We start from the raw sequence: 23,515 nt of genomic DNA on the forward strand, positions 1-23,515 counted from the left end.
TTAAATAAAGAAATAAGCTAAAACTAATAGAAGCTATATTTAAAATATTTTAGTATAACTGGTTAAATAAAAATCTTATAAAAAATCAATTATACAAAAAAGCATTAATTTTATAAAAAAAGAACATTACTTAGGGAAATGTTAAAATATGGAAGAAAAGGTATTACTTATATAAATTAATCTATGGCAAAAGAAGCCACATGCCCTGAAATAAGAAAATCCTTCTTAATTTAAATAAGAAACACTAACCTGGCTTCTTTGTTATTTGATCACCATATCCCACTGTTTCCACAACAGTCAATTTCAACTGAACATTGTTTTTCTGAAGTTTATATGTCTGTATTTGAAGTCCAATATTTGAGTAAAACTGTGAAGATTTGTTATCTTTCAAGTTAGAATTAAACAATGTGTCAATCAGTGTCAATTTTTCCATCCCAGTTTCTCCTGAAATAGACACAGATTAATTGTCATAGGGGCATACAATGGCTAAGAAGAAGCAATGCTTTGAATTTCTACAGTGGTTTTTAAAATCTTAGTAAGTTGAACTCATAGAAGTACAGTGTGGAATACTGGATACCAGAGGCTGGGGGAGCAGAGACAGAAGAAATGAGGAGCTGTTTGTCAAAAAGTATAGTTTTTGTTTTTTACTTTTATTTTAGGTTTGGAAGTACACACAGAGCTTTGTCACATAGGTAAACTCATGTCGTGAGGGTTTGTTGTACAGATTATTTTGTCCCTGACGTGCTAAGCATAGTACCCAAGAGTTATTTTGTCTGATTCTCTCCTTCCTCTAAACCTGCGCCCTCAAGTAGACACCAGTGTCTATTATTCCTTTTTTTGTGTCCATGTGTTCTCAACACTTAGCTCCCAGTTGTAAGAGCATGGCGTATGTTCTCAACCAAAAGAAAAGAATGAGATCATGTTCTTTGCAGGAAGACAGAGAGAGCTGGAGGCCATCATTTTTAGCAAGCCAACAGAGCTTATTGCAGCACTATTCACAATAGAAAAGACATGGAATCAACCTAAAATCTCATCAATGGTAGACTAGATAAAGTAAATGTGGTACATATACACCATGGAATACTACACAGCCATGAAAAAGAAAGTGATCATATTCTTTTCAGGAACATGGATGGAGCTACCATTCTTAGCAAACTAACAATTTCAAACAGAGAGGAGAAATCATTTTTTTGAGATCTATTGCATAGCATTGTGACTATAGTCAATGTACTGTATATTTCAAAATAATCAAGAGAGTGAATTTCAAATGTTTCATTATAAAATTGATAGGTAAGCCAGGTAATAGATAAGTTAATTTATTTGATTGAATCAGTTCACATGGTAAACATATATCAAAACATCACGTTGTATCCACACATGTATATAATTACAATCTTTCAATTAACACTAATATTAATTTTAAAAATAAATAAAGGGTCTCAAATACTTCAAAGATGGGTAGTGTTAAAAGTGTACATGCTAGCCCTGATTCTCTCAGTTACTAACATAATGGAGAAATAAAGTATACACTCAGTTGCCAGGCATCGTGGCTCACTCCTATAATTCCAGCACTTTGGGAGGCCAAGGAAGGCAGATCATGAGTTCAAGAGATCAAGACCATCTGGGGTAACATGGTGAAAACCTGTACCTACTTAAAATACAAAAACTTGCTGGGTGTGGTGGCATGCACCTGTAGTCTCAGCTACTCAGGATGCTGAGGCAGGAGAAATGCTTGAAGCCAGGAGGCAGAGGTTGTAGTGAGCCAAGATGGTGCCACAGCATTGCAGTCTGGTAACAGTGAAACTTCATAAAAAAAAAAAAAAAAAAAAAAAAAAAGGAAAAGAAAAGAAAAAAAGAATTTTAAGAGCACAGAAAGGTTTCAATTTTTAAAAATCATCATAGGTCGGGTGCAGTGGCTGATGCCTGTAATCTTAGCACTTTGGGAAGCTGAGGCAGGTTGATTGCTTGAACATAGGAAGTTGAGGCTACCATGAGTTATGATCACACCATTGCACTTCAGCCTGGGCAACAGAGTGATACCCTGTATCCAAAAAATAGTATATAATATGGCCATGATAAAAATCATTGTAAGTATAAAGATATATTTGAATTAATAGCATGAGTGTTCCACTGCTTAAGATAAGTTGAAATGAACATTGGAAAAAATGAAGAAATAGTTCAAATGAGATGTCTGACACTTACCGACATGAAGAATATTAAAGGTGAATCCCAGTTGGGTAAATCTGTCCACCAACTGATTGGATTAACATTTGAAAGCAAAATGTTCAAACGTAGTTAAACAATGAATATTATTTTCTTTTTGCTTAAATTAAAAACAGAAGTTTTTTAATAAATAAAAAATAAAGTCATTTGAGAGAAAAATTATATCAAAGAAATTGGAATTATCATTTGATTATCATAAATTTGACAAGATGCAAATATATTAAGTAAATCTGTGAAAATAGAAGTCTGTATTCAAACACATAGATTTGGCTACTGTTTTTATAAAGAAAGTGAATCTATCCCTCAGCACACTTAAAGAGGCTCTGTTTCGAAATTTAAAAGAAATCGTGGCCAGGCATAGTGGCTCACGCCTATAATCCCAGCACTTTTGGAGGCTGAGGTGAGTTGATTGCTTGGCGTCAGAAGTTTGAGATCAGCCTGTCCAGCATAGTGAAACCCTGTCTCTACAAAAAATACAAAAATTAGCCAGCTGTGGTGGTGCAACCTTGTAGTCCCAGCTACTTAGGAGGCTGAGGCACAAAAATTACCTCAACCCAGGAAGCAGGTGTTGCAAAGAGCTGAGATCTCACCACTGCACTCCAGCCTGGGCAACAGAGTGAAACTCAGTCTTAAAAATTAAAAAAATAAAAATAAATAGGGATTTAAGAATATACTACAAGAAATTCTAATGTAGTACTCTAACATATAAATTATTTCTTTCATTAGAAAAAAGAAAAAACTTTAACATCCTTTCATTCTGCTACAGCGTGTTAATATATTGAGAAAATCCCACACATGTTAATCCAGAGGCTTCTCAACTTATGATGAGGCTATGTTTCAAGAATCCCATTATAAATTAAACATATTGTAAGTCAAAAATGCATTTAGCATGCCTAACATAACTGAGCATTCTAGCTCAGCCTTGCCTGCCTTGCATGTGCTCAGAGCACTTACATTAGCCTACAGTTGGGCAAAATCAACTAAGACAAAGCTTATGGTATAATAAAGTATTGAATGCCTCATGCAATTTATTGAATAAAGTGACAAGCAGCACTATCGTAGGGTCAGAAATGGAAGTTGAATGATTGTCAGCTGGAGATTCTCTATATATGCGAGGAAACCAAAATTAATTTGAAAATTTTTTTTAATCCAATGATTTTGACTTCAAATGTGTTACATACCCTGTGAAGTCTTGTGGTATAACAAATCAATCTACTATTGATAACACCATTCTAAAAAAGTAGCAATCCATCAATATTATACACAAATTTACCTCCTGATCATTTTTTAGAGAATATTAAGCAGTCATTCAATATAACTTTCATGGTTGTAATAAAATAATAAACATTTTAAAACAGACTACAGTATCTTAATTATTTCTATCTTTAGTAATTTATAAATTCCACCCCTTTTGTGTAGGAAAAAAAGTAGAATTTCCTTTTGAAATCTCTAAATTATGTAACCATTACAACTGAGATATAGCATATTTCCACTCACCCACTCCACACATTTCTTCAAGCTTTTTTAATAGTCAGAGCCTGACTGTACCCCAGCCATGAAAATCATTGATCTCTTTTTGATTCTACAGTTTTTCTTTATCCATAATAGTATAGAAAATACAATCATAAAGTATATAAGCTTCTTTTAAAATATTAATCCTGTATTTTGAGGTAATTGTAGCCTTCCCATTCAGTTGTGATAATACAGAGGGATCCTTGGTACTCCAGTCAGTTTCATCAAGGCTAACACCTTACAGCGCCATAATAACAAATCACAGCCAGAATATTGACATTGATGCAGGAAGGAACAGAACATTTACCTCTCAAAATTTCCTCATGTTGTGCTTTTACAGAAACACTCAAGGTCTAAAACTTTCCTTAACCCCTGGCAACAAATCATTTGGTCTTCACATGTATGATTTTTGTCCTACTGATCATTTTTAAAAAGTTAAACATAATTTATTTTTTATTTCTAAGCAGTTTTATTTAAAAAATGGAAATTATACAACCTTTTCCCACCTATGATCACGTTAAATACTGCTTTGCCATGACAGCTCAGAAGACTTCAGAGTTCTTAGCACTATTCTTCGAGGAATAAAAATACCTTTTTTTTCAAATTAACACACTTAAAAATGTTTAATATATGTTAAAATAAAGGAATTATGAATCAGCAGGAAAATTGTTAATGTAGAAGCATCAACAATGAGCTCAGCAGATGTTGTCTACATTTAATTTGTACCTTTATAAAACATGAACATACTAACTAGCAAGGTACAGTGGCTCACACCCATAATCCCAGCACTCTGGGAGACAGATGGATTACTTGAGGTCAGGAGTTTGAGACCACCAACCTGACCAACTAGGTGAAAACCCATATCTACAAAGATTAGACAGGCATGGTGGCAGGTACCTCCCAGCTCCTCAGGAGTCTGAGACAGGATAATCACTTTAACCTGGGAGGCAGAGATTGCAGTAAGCTGAGATCTCAGCTTGCTACAACCTCCATCACCTGTGCAGTTCTCCAGCCCCAGTCTCCCAAGTAGCTGAGACTATAGGCATGTACCACCATGCCCGGCTACTTTTTATATTTTGGTAGAGAAGCTGTTGTGCCATGTTGACCAGGCTGGTCTTGAGGTCCTGACCACAGATGATCTGTCTGCCTCAGCCTCCCATAGTGCTGGGATTACAAATGTGATCCACCGTGCCTGGCTAATTTTTGTATTTTTGGTAGAGACAGGATCGCACCATGTTGCTCAGGCTGGTCTGGAAATACTGAGCTCAAACGATCCTCGTGTCTTAGCCTCCAAAGGGCTGAGATTACAGGTGTGAGCCACTGAGCTCAATCTACTAACAGAGATTTTAAAATAGCTATTATAAATGTGCAGAGGCATAAAAGAAAGTGTGCATATAGAATGAGTAAAAAAACAAAAATCCCAAGAGAAAAAAATACAAAATTAAGATAAAAGCAGAAAGCATGGCTGGGAAAATTGGCTCATGCCTGTAATCTCAGAACTTTGGGAAACCAAGGTGTGTGGATCACCTGAGGTCAGAAGTTTGAGACCAGCCTGACCAACATAGTGAAACCCCGTCTCTACTAAATATACAAAAATTAGCCAGGCATGCTGGTGGGCACCTGTAATTAAAGTTACTTGGGAGACAGAGCAAGAAGAATCCCTTAAACTAGGAAGGCAGAGGTTGCAGTGAGCCAAAATTATGTCACTGCAATCCAGCCTGGGTGACAGAGTAAGACTCCAACTAAAAAAAAAAAAAAAAAAAAAAAAAACAGAAAAAAAAAAAAGCAGAAAGCAAAGAAATGGGAAGTGGACAGGTCTCAGAGAAAATTAAATTAGCAAAAGTTTGCTTCTTTGAAAAGACTGATAAGATTGATAAACACCTAGCTGGATTAATGAAAACATCCAAAACAGAAATTACTCATAGCAGAAATGAGAAAATATTATTATGGAAAACACAGATATTAAAATTATAATAGAATACTACAAACACATCTATAAACACATTTTGCCAATTAATTTGAAATTACCCTTTTGGCAACAAACTCGAAAATAAATAAATTTCATTGGCAAAAAGTGAATTATATAAAAGGCAAAACGGGAAGTACAAAACCTAGTCGTATATCTACTGAAGAAATTGTAGCCAAAAACCTTTCCACAAAGAAATCTTCAGGCCCTGCTGGTTTCACTACTGAATTCTATCAACATGCAGTTAAAAAAAATTCACACAAACTCTCTACACAACAGAAGAGGAGGGAATTTTTTCCAGTGTATTTTATGAAGCCAGATATAATGTCCATATAAACACCTGATAGTCCAGATGTGGTGGCTCATGCCTGTAGACCTAGCACTTTGTGAGGTCATGGAAGGTGGATCACCTGAAGTCAGGAGTTTGAGACAGGCTTGACCAACATGGTGAAACCCTTCCTCTACTATCTACAAAAAAATTAGCTGGCACAATGGCATATGCCTGTAATCTCAGCTACTTGGGAGGCAATCCTAGTCTCTGATAAAATTGACTTTAAACCAACAAATATTAAAAAAGACAAAGAAGGGCATTACGTAATGGTAAAAGAATCAATGCATCAAGAAGAGCTAATGATCCTAAATATATATGCACTGAATACAGGAGCACCCAGTTACATAAAGCAAGTTCTTAGACAAAGACACTTATATTCCCACACAATAATAGTGGAAAAGTTTAACATTCCACTGTCAATATTAGACAGATCAATGACAGAAAATTAAAAGGACATCCAGGATATGAACTCAGATATAGACCAAGCGGACATAATAGACATCTACAGAACTCTTTACCCCAAATCTACAGATTATACATTCTCAGCACCACATTGCAGCTACTCTAAAATTAACCACACAATTGGAAGTCACTCCTCAGTAAATGTCAAAGAACGAAAATCAACAACTACCAGTCTCTCAGACCATAGTGCAATGAAGTTAGAACTCAGAAATCAGAAACTAATTCAGAACCACACAACTTCATGGAAATTGAAAAACCTGCTCCTGAATGTTGACTGGATAAATAATGAAATGAAGGCAGAAATAGAGATGTTTGAAACCAACGAGAATGAAGACACAATGTACGAGAATCTCTGGGAACATTTAAAGCAGTGTCCAGAGTGAAATTTATGGCAATAAATGCCCACCAGAGAAGTAAGGAAAGATATAAAATCAACACTCTATCATCAAAATTGAAAGAGCTAAAGGAGCAAGATAAAAAAAAAACTCAAAATGAAGCAGAAAAAAATACATAACTAAGATCAGAGCAGAACTGAAGGAGATAGAGACAAAAAAATTTTCAAAAAATTAATAAATCCAAGAGCTGTTTTTTTTGAAAGATCAACAAAATAGACCACTAGCCAGATTAATAAAAAAGAAAGAAGAAGAATCAAATAGATGCAATAAAGAATGATAAAGGGCATATCACCATCGATGCCACAAAAATACAAACTACCATCAGAGATTACTATGAACAACTCTATGCACATAAACCAGTAAACCTAGAGGAAATGGATAAATTCCTGGACACTTGCAACCTCCAAAGCCTAAACCAGGACGAAGTTGAAACCTTGCACAGACCAATAACAAGGGCTGAAGTGAGGCAGCAATTAATAGCCTACTACCCAAAAAAAGTCCATGTCCAGATGGGTTCACAGCCAAATTTCACCAGACATATAAAGAGGAGCTGGGGAAGCTCCCAGTGAAAGTGCAGAAGGTGAGTGGATGCCGCATTTTTAGACGGATCTTTATTACCCACAGACCAGGAGATTTCCAGGTGCAGGAGCCCCACGGGTCACCAGCATGGCTGTTTCGGCTGGTGCGGCTGTTTTGGCCAGCGCTGTAGCGCAGCAGCCCTCTGTACAAAATACACTGGTCTAATTGCCCTGTTAAACTGGCAATTGAAAATATGGGAAGGCAGATTAGCACATTCAGCTGATTAAACAGGACTTAAACATAAAGCCAGGCCAAAAGGTTCCAGGGCAGCAACGATGTTTCAGCCGGTGCAGTGGGTTGCCGCATGGGACATCACACAGATTTCATCACCCTTTCAGCAGGCGACTGGGACACCTGAGAGAGAGTCAACCATTCACCTTAAAAAGAAGGGGGCTCTGAGGCAGGGAGCCAGGTGATCAGGCTCAGCAGGTCCCACCCCTACAAAAACAAACAAACAAAAAAACCCTGCAATTGGAAACGCTTAGGGTTGAGAGTTTCATGGCAAGCACAGGTGAACCCAGGATGGTGTAGCTCGGTAAGGGAGGGGTGTCCACCATTACTGAGGCACTCCACCCCTACAGAGGTACTCTGCCATTGCTGACACAGCCTGCCATTGCTGAGGCAACCTGCCATTGCAGAGGAAACCCACCATAACAGAGAGAGTCCACCATTACAGAGGGGGGCCACCATCGCTACAGCAGTTCTAACCACACCCATAGAAACAGGACGGCAGGGAATTACACACGGCAGCAGGGCAGAGCCCATGGCAGCAAGGTGGACCCCAGAGCAGCTCAGTATAGCCTCTGTGGGCAGGCAGTGACTAGACTGCCTTTTTGCTGGGAAGGACCGTGCAATGGATACTCATAAATAAAGTCATAACTCCCTGGGAAAGAGCATCTGAGGAAAAAAAAGGGGTTTTAACAGTTCTGCTGCAGCAGACTTAAACGTACCTGCCTAGCAGCTCTGAATGCACAACGGAGCTCACAGCTCAGCACTTGAGCTCCTATAAAAAACAGACTGTCTCCTCAAGCAGCTCCCTGACCCTTGTATATCCAAAAGAGTCACCTCAAAAAAAACTGATCACACTGACATGTAGCGGGCATCATTCTGGGACAAAGATAGCAAAAGAAGAAACTAGTAGGAACCCTGACTGTTCTGCAGCTGCTTCAGGAGTTTCCCAGGCATGCAGGGCCTGGAGTGGCCCTCAGCAGTCCTACAGCAGAGAGGCCAGACTGTTAGAAGGAAAACTAAGAAACAGAAATACTTCATCATAAACAATCCGGACGTCCACTCAGAGACCCAATCAGAAAATTAGCAACTACTGAGACGACAAGTGGATAAATCCACAAAGATGAAAAGAAACCAGCGCAAAAAGGAGGAAAACACCCGAAACCAGAACACCTCGCCCCCTACAAGGGACCACAATGCCTCACCAGCAAGGGAACAAAGCTGGACGGAGAATGAGTGTGATGAAATGACAGAATCAGACTTCAGAAGGTGGGTAATGAGAAACTTCCATGAGCTAAAAGAACATGTTCTAAGATAATGCAAAGAAACTGAGAACCTTGACAAAAGATTTGAGGAAATGATAACAAGAATGGACGGCTTAGACAGGAATAAGAATGAATTGATGAAGCTGAAAAACACAACACAAGAACTTCCTGAAGCATGCATAAATGTCAACAGCCGAATTCACCAAGCAGAAGAAAAGATATCAGAAGTCAAAGATCAACTCAATGAAATAAAATGAGAAGGCAAGATCAGAGAAAAAAGTACAAAAAGGAATAAACAAAGTCTCCAAGAAATGTGGGACTATGTGAAGAGACCTAATCTACGTTTGATAGGTGTACCTGAATGTGATAAAGAGAATGAATCCAAGCTGGAAAATACTCTTCAGAATATTATCCGGAAAAATTTCCCCAACCTAGCAAGGCAGGCCTATATTCAAGTCCAGAAAATACAGAGAACACCACAAAGATATTCCACAAGAAGAGCAACCCCAATGAATATAATAATCAGATTCACCAGGGTTGAAATGAAGAAGAAAATACCAAGGGCAGCCAGAGAGAAAGGTTGGGTCACCCACAAAGGGAAGCCCATCAGACTCACAGCAGATCTCTTGGCATTAACTCTACAAGCCAGAAGAGAGTGGGGGCCAATATTCAACATCTTTAAAGAAAAGAACTTTCAACCCAGAATTTCATATCCAGCCAAACTAAGCTTCATAAGTGAAGGAATCATAAAATCTTTTGTGAACAAGCAAGTACTCAGAGATTTTGTCACCACCAGGCCTGCATTAAAAGAGCTCCTGAAAGAGGCACTACACATAGAAAGGAACAACCAGTACCAGCCATTCCAAAATCACACTAAATGCTAAAGAGCATCAACATAATGAAGAATCTACAACAACTAACGGGAAAAACAGCCAGCTAGCATCAAAAGCAGTATCAAATTCACGCATAACAATATTAACCCTAAATGTAAATGGACTAAATGCACCAATCAAAAGACACAGACTGGAAAATTGGATAAAAATCCAAAACCCATCGTTGTGCTGTATCCAGGAAACCCATCTCACAAGCAAGAATACACAAAGGCTCAAAATAAAGGGATGGAGGAAGATTTACCAAGCAAATGGAGAGCAAAAAATCAGGAGTTGCAATTCTCGTCTCTGATAAAATAGACTTTAAAACAACAAAGATCAAAAAAAAAAAAAAAAAACAAAGAAGGACATTACATAATGGTAAAAAGATAAATACAGCAAGAAGAGCTAACAATCCTAAATATATATGAACTCAATGCAGGAGCACCCAGATATATAAGGTAAGTTCTTAATGACTTACAAAGAGACTTAGACTCCCACACAATAATAACAGGAGACATTAACACTCCACTGTCAATATTAGATCAACAAGACAGAAAATTAACAAGGATATCCAGGGCTTGAACTCAGATGTGGAACAAGCAAACCTGATGAAAATTTACAGAACTCTCCACCCCAAATCTACGGAATATACATTTTTCTTAGCCCCACATCACACCTACTCTAAAACTGATCACATAATTGAACTTAAAGCACTCCTCAGCAAATGCAAAACAACTGAAATCATAACAAACAGTCTCTCAGACCATAGTGCAATCAAGTTAGAACTCACAATTCAGAAACTAACTCAGAACCACACAGCTTCATGGAAACTGAACAACTCGTTCTTGAATGTTGACTGGATAAAGAATGAAATGAAGGCAGAAATAAAGAAGTTCTTCGAAACCAACGAGATTGAAGACACAACATACCAGAATCTCTGGGACACATTTAAAGCAGTCTCTAGAGGAAAATATATAGCAATAAGTGCCCACATGAAAAAAGTGGAGAGATCCAAATTTGACATCCTATCATCAAAATTGGAAGAGTTAGAGCAGCAAGATCAGAAAAACTCAAAACCTAGCAGAAGACAAGAAATAACTAAGATCAGAGCACAACTAAAGGAGATAGAGACACGAAAAACCCTTCAAAAAATTAATAAATCCAAGAGCTGGTTTTTTGAAAAGATCGACAAAATGGACGGACCACAAGCCAGATTAATAAAAAAGAAAAGAGAGAATAACCAAATAGATGCAATAAAAACCGATAAAGGGGAAATCACCACAGATTCCACAGAAATTCAAACCATCATCAGAGAATATTACAAAGAACTCTATGCACATAAACTAGTAAACCTGTAAAAAATGAATAAATTCCTAGACACTTGTGTCCTCCAAAGCCTAAACCAGGAGTAAGTCAAAACTATGAATAGACCAATTACAAGGTCTGAAGTTGAGGCAGCAATTAAGAGCCTATCTTACGAAAACAGCCCAGTTCAAGATGGGTTCACACCAGAATTTACCAGACACACAAAGAGGAACTGGAACCATTCCTTCTGAAACTATTCCAAATAATCCAAAAAGAGGGAATGCTTCCCAAATCATTTTATGAAACCACCATCATGCTGATACCAAAACCCGGCAGAGACTCAACAAGAAAAGAAAACTTCAGGCCAATATTCATGATGAACATAGACGCAAATATCTTCAATAAAATGCTGGCAAGCAGATTGCAACCGCACATCAAAAAGCTTATCCACCATGATAAAGTAGGATTCATCCTGGGGATGCAAGGCTGGTTTAACATATGCAAGTCTATAAACGTAATTCACCACTTAAACAGAACCAAAAACGAAAACCACATGATTACCTCAATTGACCCAGAGAAGGCCTTTGAGAAAATTCAGCAGCCCTCTATGCTAAAAACCCTCAATAAACTCGGTATTGATGGAACGTATCTCAAAATAATAAAAGCTATTTACCAGAAACCAACAGCCAATATCATACTGAATGGGCAAAAACTGGAAGCATTCTCTGTGAAATCTGGCACTAGAGGAGGAGGCCCTCTCTCACCACTCCTATTCAGTATAGTACTGGAAGTTCTAGCCAGAGCAGTCAGGCAGAAAAAGAAATAAAGGGTATTCAAACAGAAAAGAAGGAAGCCAAATTGTCTCTATTTGCAGACGACATGATAATATATCTGGAAGACCCCATTGTCTCAGCCCCAAAATTCCTGAAACTGATAAGCAACTTCAGCAAAGTCTCAGGATATAAAATCAATGTGCAAAAATCACAAGCATTCCTATACACCAATAACAGACTTAAAGAGAGCCAAATCAAGAACGAACTGCCATTCACAATCACTACAAAGAGAATAAAATACCTAGGAATACAACTAACAAGGAACGTAAGGAACCTCATCAGGACATAGGTATAGGCAAGGACTTCATGAACAAAATACCAAAAGCATTGGCAACAAAAGCCAAAATAGATAAATGGGACATAATCAAAGTATACAGCTTCTGCACAGCAAAAGAAACAGCCACTGGAGTGAATCTGCAACCAACACAATGGGAAAAAATTTTTGCAGTTTACCCATCTGACAAAGAGCTGATATCCAGAATTTACAAAGAACTAAAACAGATTTACAGGAAAAAAACAAACAAGCCCATTCAAAAATGGGCAAAGGATATGAACAGACACTTTACAAAAGAAGGCATACATGAGGCCAACAAACATGTAAGAAAGTGCTCATCATCACTGGTCATTAGAGAAATGCAAATCAAAACTATGTTGAGATACCATCTCATGCAAGTTAGAATGACGATCATTAAAAAATCTGAAGACAACAGATGCTGGAGAGGATGTGGAGATATAGGAACACTTTTACACTGCTGGTGGGAGTGTAAATTAGTTCAACCATTGTGGAAGACTGTGTGGTGATTCCTCAAGGACCTAGAAATAGAAATTCCATTCGACCCAGCAATCCCATTTCTGGGTATATATCCAAAGGACTATAAATCGTTTTATTATAAGGACACATGCACACGAATGTTCATTGCAGCACTGTTTACAATAGCAAAGACCTGGAACCAACCCAAATGCCCATTGATGACAGACTGAACTGGGAAAATGTGGCACATATACACCATGGAATATTATGCAGCAATCAAAAACGATGGGGTCGTGTCCTTTGTAGGGACATGGATGAATCTGGAGAACATCATTCTCAGCAAACTGACACAAGAACAGAAAATGAAATACCACATGTTCTGACTCGTAGGCGGGTGATGAACAATGAGAGCACATGGACATTGGAAGGGGAGCACTACACACTGGGGTCTATGGGGAAGATAGAAGAGGGACAGTGAACGGGGAGCTAGGGAGGGATAGCATGGGGAGAAATGCCCGATGTGGGTGAAGGGGAGGAAAGCAGCAAATCACTTTGCCACGTTTTTACCCATGCAACTATCTTGCATGTTCTGCATATGTACCCCAAAACCTAAAATGCAATAACAAAAAAGTGAGGATCAGATAGATTCACAGCGCTATCCTACAAGACCTTCAAACAAAAATTTGTACCAATATTACTTAAACTATTTCAAAAGGTTTCCCCCATAGGCCAGAGTAGAGTTGAAAATATCTGTTATTACATTCTACAGAGTGTTTCTAAACTGCTGAATCCAAGCAAAAGTTAAACTCTGAAAAGGGAATGCACACATCACGAAGTAGTTTCACACATAGTTTCCCATAAGTTTGTAATGTGAGATATTTCTCCCTTCACCATAGGCTTTCATTCAGTCTGAAATATCTCCTTCTAGATTCCACATGAAGTGTGTTTTTAAACTGCTGAATCAAAACATAGGTTAACCTATCTGAGCTGAATGTACACAGAGCAAAGCAGTTTCACAGATAGCTTACTTCTAGGTTTTAAAGCCAGTTATTTCGTTTCCCCCATAGGCCAGAGTACAGTTGGATATATTCTGCTTTAACATTCTACACAAAGAGTGTTTCTAGACCACTAACTCCGAACATAAGTTAAACTCTGGAAAGTGAATGTGCACATTGCAAAGCAGTTTCACAAACAGCTTCCCATTAGTTTATATTATGAGATATTTGCCATTCACCATAGACTTCCTTTCAATCTGAAATGTCGCCTTCTAGATTCTACACCAAGTGTGTTTCTAAACTGCTGAATCAAAACATAGGTTCAATTCTTTCAGGTGAATGCACACGTAGCAAAGCAGTATCATAGACAGCTTGCTTCTGGGTTTTAAAGCCAGTTATGTGGTTTTCCCCAATAGGCCAGAGTGGCATTGAAAATATCTGTTTTTAGATTCTACACAAAGAGATTTGTTTCTAAACTGCTGAATCCAAAAAGAAGATAAATTCTGGAAGGTGAGGCACACATCTCAAAGCAGTTTCACAAATCACTTTTCATTAGTTTTTCTCATGAGATATGTTTTTACCATAGGCGTCCATTCAGTCTGAAATGTCCCTTTCTAGATTCTACACAAAGTGTGTGTCCAAACTGCTGAATGAAAATGTAAGTCCAACTCTCTGAGGTGGAAATAGCAAAGCAGTTTCACAGATAGCTTGCTTCTAAGTTTCAAAGCCAATTATTGGCTTTTCCTCCATAGGCAAGAGTGGAATTTGAAATATCTGTGTATGGATTCTAACAAAAAGTATTTCTAAACTGCTGAATTAAAGCATAAGTTAAACTCTGGAAATTGAAGGCACACATCACAAACCAGATTCACAAATAGCTTCTGATTAGTTTTTAATGTGGGATATTTGTCATTTCTAAGTAGGCTTCAATTAAGTCTGATATGTGCACTTCTAGATTCTATATGAAGTCTGTTTCTAAACTGCTGAATTAAAACATTAATTAAACTCCAGAAGGTGAATGAACACCTCACAAAGCAGTTTCACAAATAGCTTCCCATTAGTTTTTATCATGAAATATTTGCCTTTGTACCATAAGCTTCCATTCAGTCTGAAATGTTCCTTTCTAGATTCTACATGAAACCGCTGAATTAAAACATAGATTCAACTCTCTCAGGTGAACTCATGCACAGAAATGCAGTTTCACAGAGAGCTTGCTTCTATGTTTCAAAGCCAGTCATTCAGGGTTCCCTCAGAGGCCAGAGTGGCATTGGAAATGTCTGTCTTTAGATTCTAAACAAAGAGTATTGCTCAGCTGCTGAATCCAAATGTAAGTTAAACTACAGCAGCTGAATGCACACATCACAAAGCAGTTTCACAAATAGATTCCTATTAGTTTCGATCAGGAGATATTTGTCTTTTCCCCATAGGCCTCCATTGAGTCTGAAATGTCCCTTTCTAGATTTGACATGAAGTGTATTTCTAAACTGATGAATCAAAACATAGGTTCAACTCTCTGGGGTGAATGCACACACAGCCAAGTAACTTCATGGAAGGCTTGCGTCTAGTTTTTAAAGCCAGTCGCTTGAGACTACCCTGTAGGCCAGAGTAGCATTGGAAATATCTGATTTTGGATTCTACCCAAAGAGTGTTTTTCAGCTGCTGAATCTAAACATGAGGTAAACACTGGAAGCTGAATGCACACATCACAAAGCAGTTTCACAAATAGCTTCCCACTAGTTTTGATTGGGAGATATTTGTCTTTTCCCCATAGGCCTTCATTTGGTTTGAAAAGTCCCTTTCTAGATTCTACATGAAGTGTGTTTCTAAACTGCTGAAAAAAAACATAGGTTCAACCTTCTGATGTGAATGCACACACAGGCAAGAGTGGCATTAGAAATATCTGTTTTTGGATTCTACCCAAAGAGTGTTTCTCAGCTGCTAAATCTAAACATGAGGTAAACACTGACAGCTGAATGCACACATCACAAAGCAGTTTCACAAATAGATTCCCATTAGTTTTGATTACGAGATATTTGTCTTTTTACTATAGGCCTCCATTCAGTCTGAAATTTTTCTTTCTAGAATGGACAGGTAGTGTGTTTATAAACTGCTAAATCAAAACATAGGTTCAACTCTCTGAGGTGAATGCACACACAGTAAACAGTTTCACAGATAACTTGCTTCTAGGTTTTAAAGTCAGTCATTTGGGTTCTTCCCATAGGCCTGAGTGGTTTTGAAAATATTTGCTTTCAGATTTTACACCAAGAGTGTTTCTCAGCTGCTGAATTGAAACATGAGTTGCTAGGTCCAGTTATACCTCACTATCTCTCTTTTTGTCAGGGCTAAGGAAAAGGAGGAGAGTCAGAGCTAAAGAAATATCATAATGTCTCTGTGGGCAGGGCCCATGCATAAGAGTTACAACACCTAGCCATTGAACCCAGCTATATATAAAAATACACAGTATATACAGAGCTTAGTCAAAAAAGGAGAGTAATATCACCTAGGCACTGGGTCCAGAAATATCTCACAACACTCCCTGAGGGGAGAGTCTGAGCAACAGAATAACATTACCTAAGTGAAGTACAGAGGAGTTATTTCAATGCCCCTGATGGGTAGAATTTTGAAACAGAAGTAAATAACCTAGAAACTAGGCCTAGCTATGTGTCAGATTCAGCCCCAAGAAAGGGCTCAGGCATGAGAGAAAAGTCACATCATGTAGGTACAGGGCAAATTAATAGGTCACAGTCTTTACTGTGAGCAGTCTGTAGGAAGAAGTAGAGAGTCACATAGTCTAGGTGATGGGCCCAGAGGTATTTGACACTGACCCCTGTAGGTAAGGGCCAGGAAGAAGAATCACATCACCTGTGTGCTGTGCCCAGTTATAAGTCACACTTCTTTCAGTGGGCATGACTCAGGCAGGAGAGAAGAGTCACATTATCCCAGTTCTAGACCGAGAAATATGTCACCATCTCTCTTATGGGCAATATTCAGGTAGAGAAAAGAGTCACATCATCTAAGTGATGAACCCAGAGGTATATCACAATGCCTTCTGTTAACTTGATCCAGGCAGAAGATTCACATCAACTTGGTGCTGAGCCCGGTAACATGTCAAAATCCCTTCTGCGCACAGGCAGTAGGCAGGAGAAGAGAATCACATTACCTGGTGATGAGCACAAAGATATGTCATAATGCCCCTTGTAGGCAGGGCCCAGGGAGTAGAGTTACATCGCCTGGGTGTTGGATATACAAGTGTCCCATATGGGAAGTACACAAGCAGGTGAGTCACATAACCTGGGTGAGGCAAAGCTATATACAACAATGCTTTCTGAGGGCAGAGCCAAGGAAAAAAAGGAGACTCACATCACCTGGTTGCAAAGTCTAGTGATATGTAAAAATGATCACTGTGGGCAGTGCCAAGGAAGGAGAACAGAGTTACATCTTCAAGGTGCTGAATCCAGCAATTTGTTAATGTGCCATCTGTGGGCTAGGTCCATGCAAGAGCATCAAATCACTCAGGTGCTTAGCACTGGCAGATTTCACAGTCAAACCTGCAGAATGGCCCAGAAGTGAGACGAACAATCCCACAACTGAATTGTAGGTATGGCATTCAATACCTCCTGTATGTTGGGTGTAAGCCCAAGAGTAACCAGCTCAACAGCCGACTGGATTTGTGCATAACAGCATCAATTTTTGTGCAGACTGTGTCTCCTTAGGAAAGTCACAGCCTCACAGGTGTGCTGAATCTTGGTCTGAGAGTCACCAACCTACATGTATCTGTGTATGAGTCAATTTTTCCATCTTTGACTGACTATAGGTGTGAGATTGAGAACCTCAATAGTGATGTGTGTTTATGTCAAAGGATGACAATATTTACTGTTGGCTGGGTGTGCATATGAGTGTCACAATCTCACCTGTTTTGCTTGGCCTGGTTAGCACACTCTGTACACTATCCAATGCCTTATACACTATGAATGAGAGTTGCAATCAATTTTGAGACCTTACTGCTGGTATGGACCCATTCTTGCACCTGTGGCATTAAGTTTGGGTATGAGAGTCAACATCACTACAATTAACTAGGTCAAGATAGGAGAGTTCTCTCTTGCCTGTGAGCTGGGTTTAGAAATTAGTCACCCTGTCCAGGCGCTGTGGCTCACACCTGTAATACCAGCACTTTGGGAGGCCGAGGCAGGCAGATCATGAGGTCAAGAAATCGAGACCATCCTGGCCAACATGGTGAAACCCCATCTCTACTAAAAAAATACAAAAATTAGCTGGGTGTGGTGGTGCCTGCCTGTAGTCTCAGCTACTCTGGAGGCTGAGGCAGGAGAATTGCTTGAACCCAGAAGGCGGCGATTGCAGTGAACTGAGATTGTGCCACTGCACTCCAGCCTGGTGCCTGGTGACAAAGTGAGACTCTGTCTCAGAAAAAAAATAAGTCACCCTTTCAACTGTGGTTGAATGTTTCCATATGAACATGAGCCTAGCACCAAGGTGATGTGAGTCTTCGGCCTAGACACTTCAAGCAGGAGGCAGTGGAACATATCTCTGGGCCTATCTGAGCTTTTCCCATAAAACGGATGTGACATATGTCTAGACCCAGCACCTAGGTGATGTGACTCTCCTTTTTTGACTAAGCCCTGTGTATTTTGGGCATTCTAACATATCCCTGGACCTCACATCTAGAAGATAAGGAGACTCTGCATGGGCCATACCTATGAAGTTTCTTATAATATATTTCTACATTAATCACCTTGGAGAGATGACTCTCCTCTCTTACCTGGGCTTTGCCCATAAGAGAGATTGTTATGCACCTCTGCACCAAGCACCTACATGCCACGACTTTTCTTTCTTGCCTGGGTCATACCCATAGATGAAAGAATGACTTATCGCTGTGTCCAGCACACTAATTATGTAATTATTCTGCCTGATTTCTGCTCACAGGAGGCACTGTAACATATCTCTGGGCCCAGAAACTATTTAATACAACTCTCTTCTATTACCTTAACTTTGTGCATAAGATAAATTGTGACATTTCTCTGGGTCAGCACATAGGTGATGTGACTCTCCTTTTCTGCATGGGCTATGCTCACAGGAAAGAGACTGACTTGCTGTGTTGACAGCTGATGTGATACCTCGGTTCTGGTCTTCTTAGTTTAGTGCATATGTGCAGTAGCTTTATATGCTTCTTCATATGTTGTATGTCTCATTAGCATCTTAGGTCTCCACCCAGGAGTGTATGTTTGTTGTTTGTTTGAGACAAAGTCTCACCCTGTTGCCCAGGATGAAATGATCTCTACTCACTCCAACCTCCGCCGTCTGAGTTCAAGCGATTCTTGTGCCTCCTCAGTAGCTGGGTTTACAGGCATGCACCACCATACTCGGCTGGTGTTTGTGTTTTTAGTAGAGATGGGGTTTCATCATGTTGGCCAGTCTAGTCTCGAGCTTCCGGTTTCAAGCGATTCACCCTCTTCAGCCTTCCAAAGTGCTAAGAGTACAGGTCTGAACCACTGTGCCTGACTGGTGGTTGCATGTTTTGCTATTAAAATAAGCAAAAGTTAAGTTTGAGGACAGGTAAAATCAAAACGCACATGCTCTCTAGAGCAGAAAATCCTTAATGAAGATAGCTTTGCTTGAGTATGCCCTATGGGAATGCTAAGGCTTATTGTGTTGGCTGTGCAGTCACCACGGTTTCTGTATCCCAAGATCATGGCTATTTTCTTGACTATCTTTGCTGCTTCAATTTCCCCCTAAGAGATCTTAGAGCCATAATCACATTGGAGGTTGAGGGGCTAGGTCATTTTTTCTGGAGCTGTTTTATGCTGATTGGGTGTTATTTCTGCCAAGCCTGGGCCCTAAAGTTTCTTCCTGTGTGATCTAACAGGGTGTAAACCAGACCATTTATGAAACCAGTGGGTAAGATGTTGGTAGCCAAAGGTTGAAAGCCTCACAAAACTGTCACGCAACAAAAGGAACTGCTGTAAGCAAGACAGCAAGAAATCAGTTCACATTTTAAACAGAGTGGGAACAAAAGTTAAAGCCGAAAGTGTAGTAATGACTGATACTATTAAAGAGAGCAAGGCGGGTAATAGACATTACTTTCATGTTCCAATGGAAGTTCCTAGAGATTCAATTTTGGCTGTCTGTGTGATGATATGATTACTATTTTCTTGAAATAAGCCAGACAAATTGGTCTCAAAAACAGCATTCTTCTTTTAGATATAAACATGTTCCTCACAGCCTGGCTGTGTGAAGATCCCAGGCTCTGGTTTTGCAGGGCTACAGTGGCCACGGAGTGCAGATATTGTTGAAGTCTCCTGAGGCCCTCTGCTGCTTGTTGGGAAGCCATTGTGGTTTCCTGAGATCGTTTATACTAGATTTCCAAGGCTCCACCTTGTGGTGACATTTGTGCTGCAAAAGTATTTTGCATTAAAGTGGTGAAAGCAGTGAAAGTCTTAGTGTTTTCTGTTTTTTGCCAATAAGCAAAAGTTTTGTGCAGCTAAGTTGGTGGCAGTCATTGGGTCTGTTTATGGATGATAAAGCTGAATGGTAGACAAAGAAGTCTTCAGTAAACGCACTGAAGTTCTCTAAGAGCCATCAGAGTTGTTCCTTACATTGGATTAGATCATTTATTGAGAATAGAACATGCACTCTGATGGTCCTGTCTGCATTTGGGACTTTTCGTAGGAGGAGCAAATTTGCTGGCCCTGGATGGTATGAAGTACCACTGTGAGTATTGCAGCTGGGCTGGTCTCTATTGTACCTGACAAAGGCCTTCAAGAAAGAGCAGAAAAAGGAGGTGAAACAAGATTAGATTCTACAGGAGGCTCTGATAGTGTGTGGGATGGTGGGGATTCTAAAGGAGGTGTGGACTCCTGAGAGCCCCTATCTAGAGCTGGTGTTGGGCTTTGGGGTGTGGAGTCTCTTCCCCTTAATAAGAATGGGTCCTCTAATGAGTCTGAGAGGCTTTCGTTCTTACTAGGCTTAAGCCCACAGGTGCTGCATAGAGCTGGGTTTTGTTCTCAGGCCATAAACTCTTGCATATAGGATACTTCAGACCATTTTCCCTGATTTCTACAGAAAAGATCTCGCTGTAGGATGCTGTTAAATTTCACAGTCTCATTTTCCAGTCATGTTTTGTCAGCCAATCTGTACACAGGCTAAATAGTGTTACAAAACAAGATAAGCCTTTTTATTTTTTAAATTCATTTAGCCAAAAGTCATTCCAGTAACCCATTGGTGTTTCAATGACAGTAGAGGTAAAGGCTCCCCACAGTGCCGAGAGAATCCAGCAAAGACAGAATATGTACTGAAGTCCAGGGGGCCAAGGGCATCGCCATGAGCCAAGTGGGACCACCAAGGTGTCCAGAGCATTCCTTCAAAACCCACTAACTAAAGCTCTAGGAGATCATAGGCATTTGCCACACACTGTCCTACCTCTTGCCAGTGCTGGACATTTCCAGCCCTACTGAGATGACTCCCACTGCTGGCTGTGGGGCAGATGTCTGGCTGACAAGCCTTTTCTTAATTCACCGGTTTGGATTTGTGATGCTCAATTATTAATACCTGGAATGCACAGATGCAATCCCCACAACCGGGCATCTACATGACTGCACTTTTTGTTCAGCAAAGAAAGCCTGTTGAAGAACAATGTTAAGGAGCTGGAAAATGCATAAAGCCGGAAGAGACAGGGAGTTCTTATTCTGCCCCTCAAAACAAAATAAAATTTTTGTATACAGAAAACCTGATCAGAAAATAAATTACAATACCCACTAGGTGGCGATCGAGTATTGCTGAAGGAACAGCAAACGGTAAGCAGAGTCTTAAGTGTGGCCAGAAAGATGTGAAACTAAGCACCAATGTAGCCCGAATATGAAATGTTGAAAGCGACCCGTGTGATTAGTGTATTTATGGATAGTACAGAAGTAGCAGCTAGAAGGAGATCACTTATATTCTCTCTCTAAAGAATATTGGTGACTTAAAAACGTTTCCCTCGGAACTTTACTGAAACAGCACTGGAACAAGCAGTGATAGTGAACCAGGTAGTCTGGAACTGCTATAGTATTCACTGCAAGTAAAGGGAAAGTGAAATTAATGAAGCCGACAAACTTCTTACCGGGCCATGGCACCAGAAATATTGATGGCTGATGTAATACCTTGGTTCTTATCTTCTTAGTTTAAAAGAATTTAAACAAGACACACAGCAAAAGAAGTACAGCATAGAGTAATTTATTGAAGAAAAAAAAGAATATTTTGAAAATTAAATGCAGAATACATAGTACACTCTGATAAATTCCAGGGCTGCCTGCTCATAAGGGTGAGATAGCATTAATTATTGGTGGAGAAACCCTCTTTATGTTGAGTTTTACATGATTATTCATAAGAAGGTGGAAAGAAGTGTTACACTAAGCATGTTCTGCCTGGTCTTTTCTGTGCACATGTGCAGCAGCTAAACATATTTGTGCATACATTGCATGTCTCATTAGCATCTTATATCTTCCCCCCAAGAGTGTGTTTTTTATTAATAAAATGAGCAAAGCATCAGCTTGAGGACAGGTAAAATAAAAATGCACGTACTCTCTAGAAGTAAAAGTCCCTACGGAAGACAGGTTTCAAATGACCCCAACTACTCCACGTTTTAAAAGTCATTCCCACAAAGCTGGAATGCTGTCTGTTCCTGAAGGATCAGATCCCATTTGTGTCTCTACGACACTGGCAAGTCAGGCCCTACTTGAGATGGGCCGATGATTTCAATTGTAAAATGCCTAAATCGTCAGCAGCTTCAGTTGCATTTTGGAGCTTGCCCACTTTAATGGGTTAATGAAAATGGCTCACAAGACACATGCCTCGGAAATGGGATTTTCTCCTTTACTTTTAGCAGATTTTGTGCAACCCTACACTTAACCTTCCTAATGCTTCGACTTTCACATTCATGAAAAAACCGCCATTGAGAATGACATTTCCAGGAAGTCACAGTCTTGATCACTGCTCTACAGAGCTCTGAAGCTGTTCATAATCAGGCCAGGTGGAAGATTTCTCTCAAAAGCAGTCGAGCACGCGCTCTGGCCAGAAGAAAAAGAGGGTTGTGGCACAATGGAGAGTGTCTCGGATATCAGGACAGTTTCCCCAACAGTTTAGGAAAGAAGGCAGCGCCCTGAGCTGCAGAAGATGCAATGCTCTGGAAAGAACCCTGGGTGCAGGTGAAAGAGAACATTGAGCAGGACAGGACCAATTGGGTGAGGAGAACCCGCCCGATTTGGGAAAAGGTAAGGTATCTTTGTAGGGTAATGCCCTCCTCAGTGCCCAGCCCAGACCTTCCCTTAACGTCCACATCTGTACTTACCATCCTTGGCAAAGAGTCGGCATGGATTCAGAGTCCAACAGTATTTTGTACACCAAGAAGTCAACACCAGTTTGCCCCTCCCTCCAGGGCTATGTACTCCAGATCCTGGGACATGGTGGGATTATAGTTCTAAAGCCTACTGACAAACAGGCTGAGAGCAGTTAATGGACTAGAGCTCCCAGCATATGACTAGGTGGGATGCGGACCACTCTGCTCCTCTTTCCAGAGCTGCGCAAAGCCCTGGAGCCTGCTGCATGCTGGGATTGTAGTCCTGCAGCTGCTTGACCAAAGGGCTGGGAGTATTTATAAGCATACATTTCCCAGCAAGCCTAGGGAGGTGCACACAACCCCATCTCTAGCCTTGTCTCTGAGACTGGTGCATGCTAGAATTGTAGTCCTGCAGCCCTGTGACTAAAGGGCTGGGAGTGTTTATGAACATATATCTCCCAGAAAGCCTA

At 39.8% G+C, this 23,515-nt stretch overlaps 2 long non-coding RNA genes across 2 annotated transcripts; both read right to left on the bottom strand.

Moving 5' to 3' along the window:
* Window positions 1–634: 634 nt before the first annotated feature.
* On the bottom strand, window positions 635–19,254 carry LOC144579219 (uncharacterized). Its single transcript, XR_013526308.1, has 2 exons — window positions 19,019–19,254; window positions 635–1,803 (listed from the first exon to the last, which is right to left on the bottom strand). It is a non-coding gene; the product is annotated as an uncharacterized LOC144579219 (long non-coding RNA).
* Window positions 19,255–21,927: 2,673 nt separating this feature from the next.
* On the bottom strand, window positions 21,928–23,299 carry LOC118153850 (uncharacterized). Its single transcript, XR_004743494.3, has 2 exons — window positions 23,058–23,299; window positions 21,928–22,904 (listed from the first exon to the last, which is right to left on the bottom strand). It is a non-coding gene; the product is annotated as an uncharacterized LOC118153850 (long non-coding RNA).
* Between the last annotated feature and the right edge of the window lie 216 nt (window positions 23,300–23,515).

Source organism: Callithrix jacchus, chromosome 1 (assembly GCF_049354715.1).
Source record: "Callithrix jacchus isolate 240 chromosome 1, calJac240_pri, whole genome shotgun sequence".
Lineage (NCBI taxonomy): Eukaryota > Metazoa > Chordata > Mammalia > Primates > Cebidae > Callithrix > Callithrix jacchus.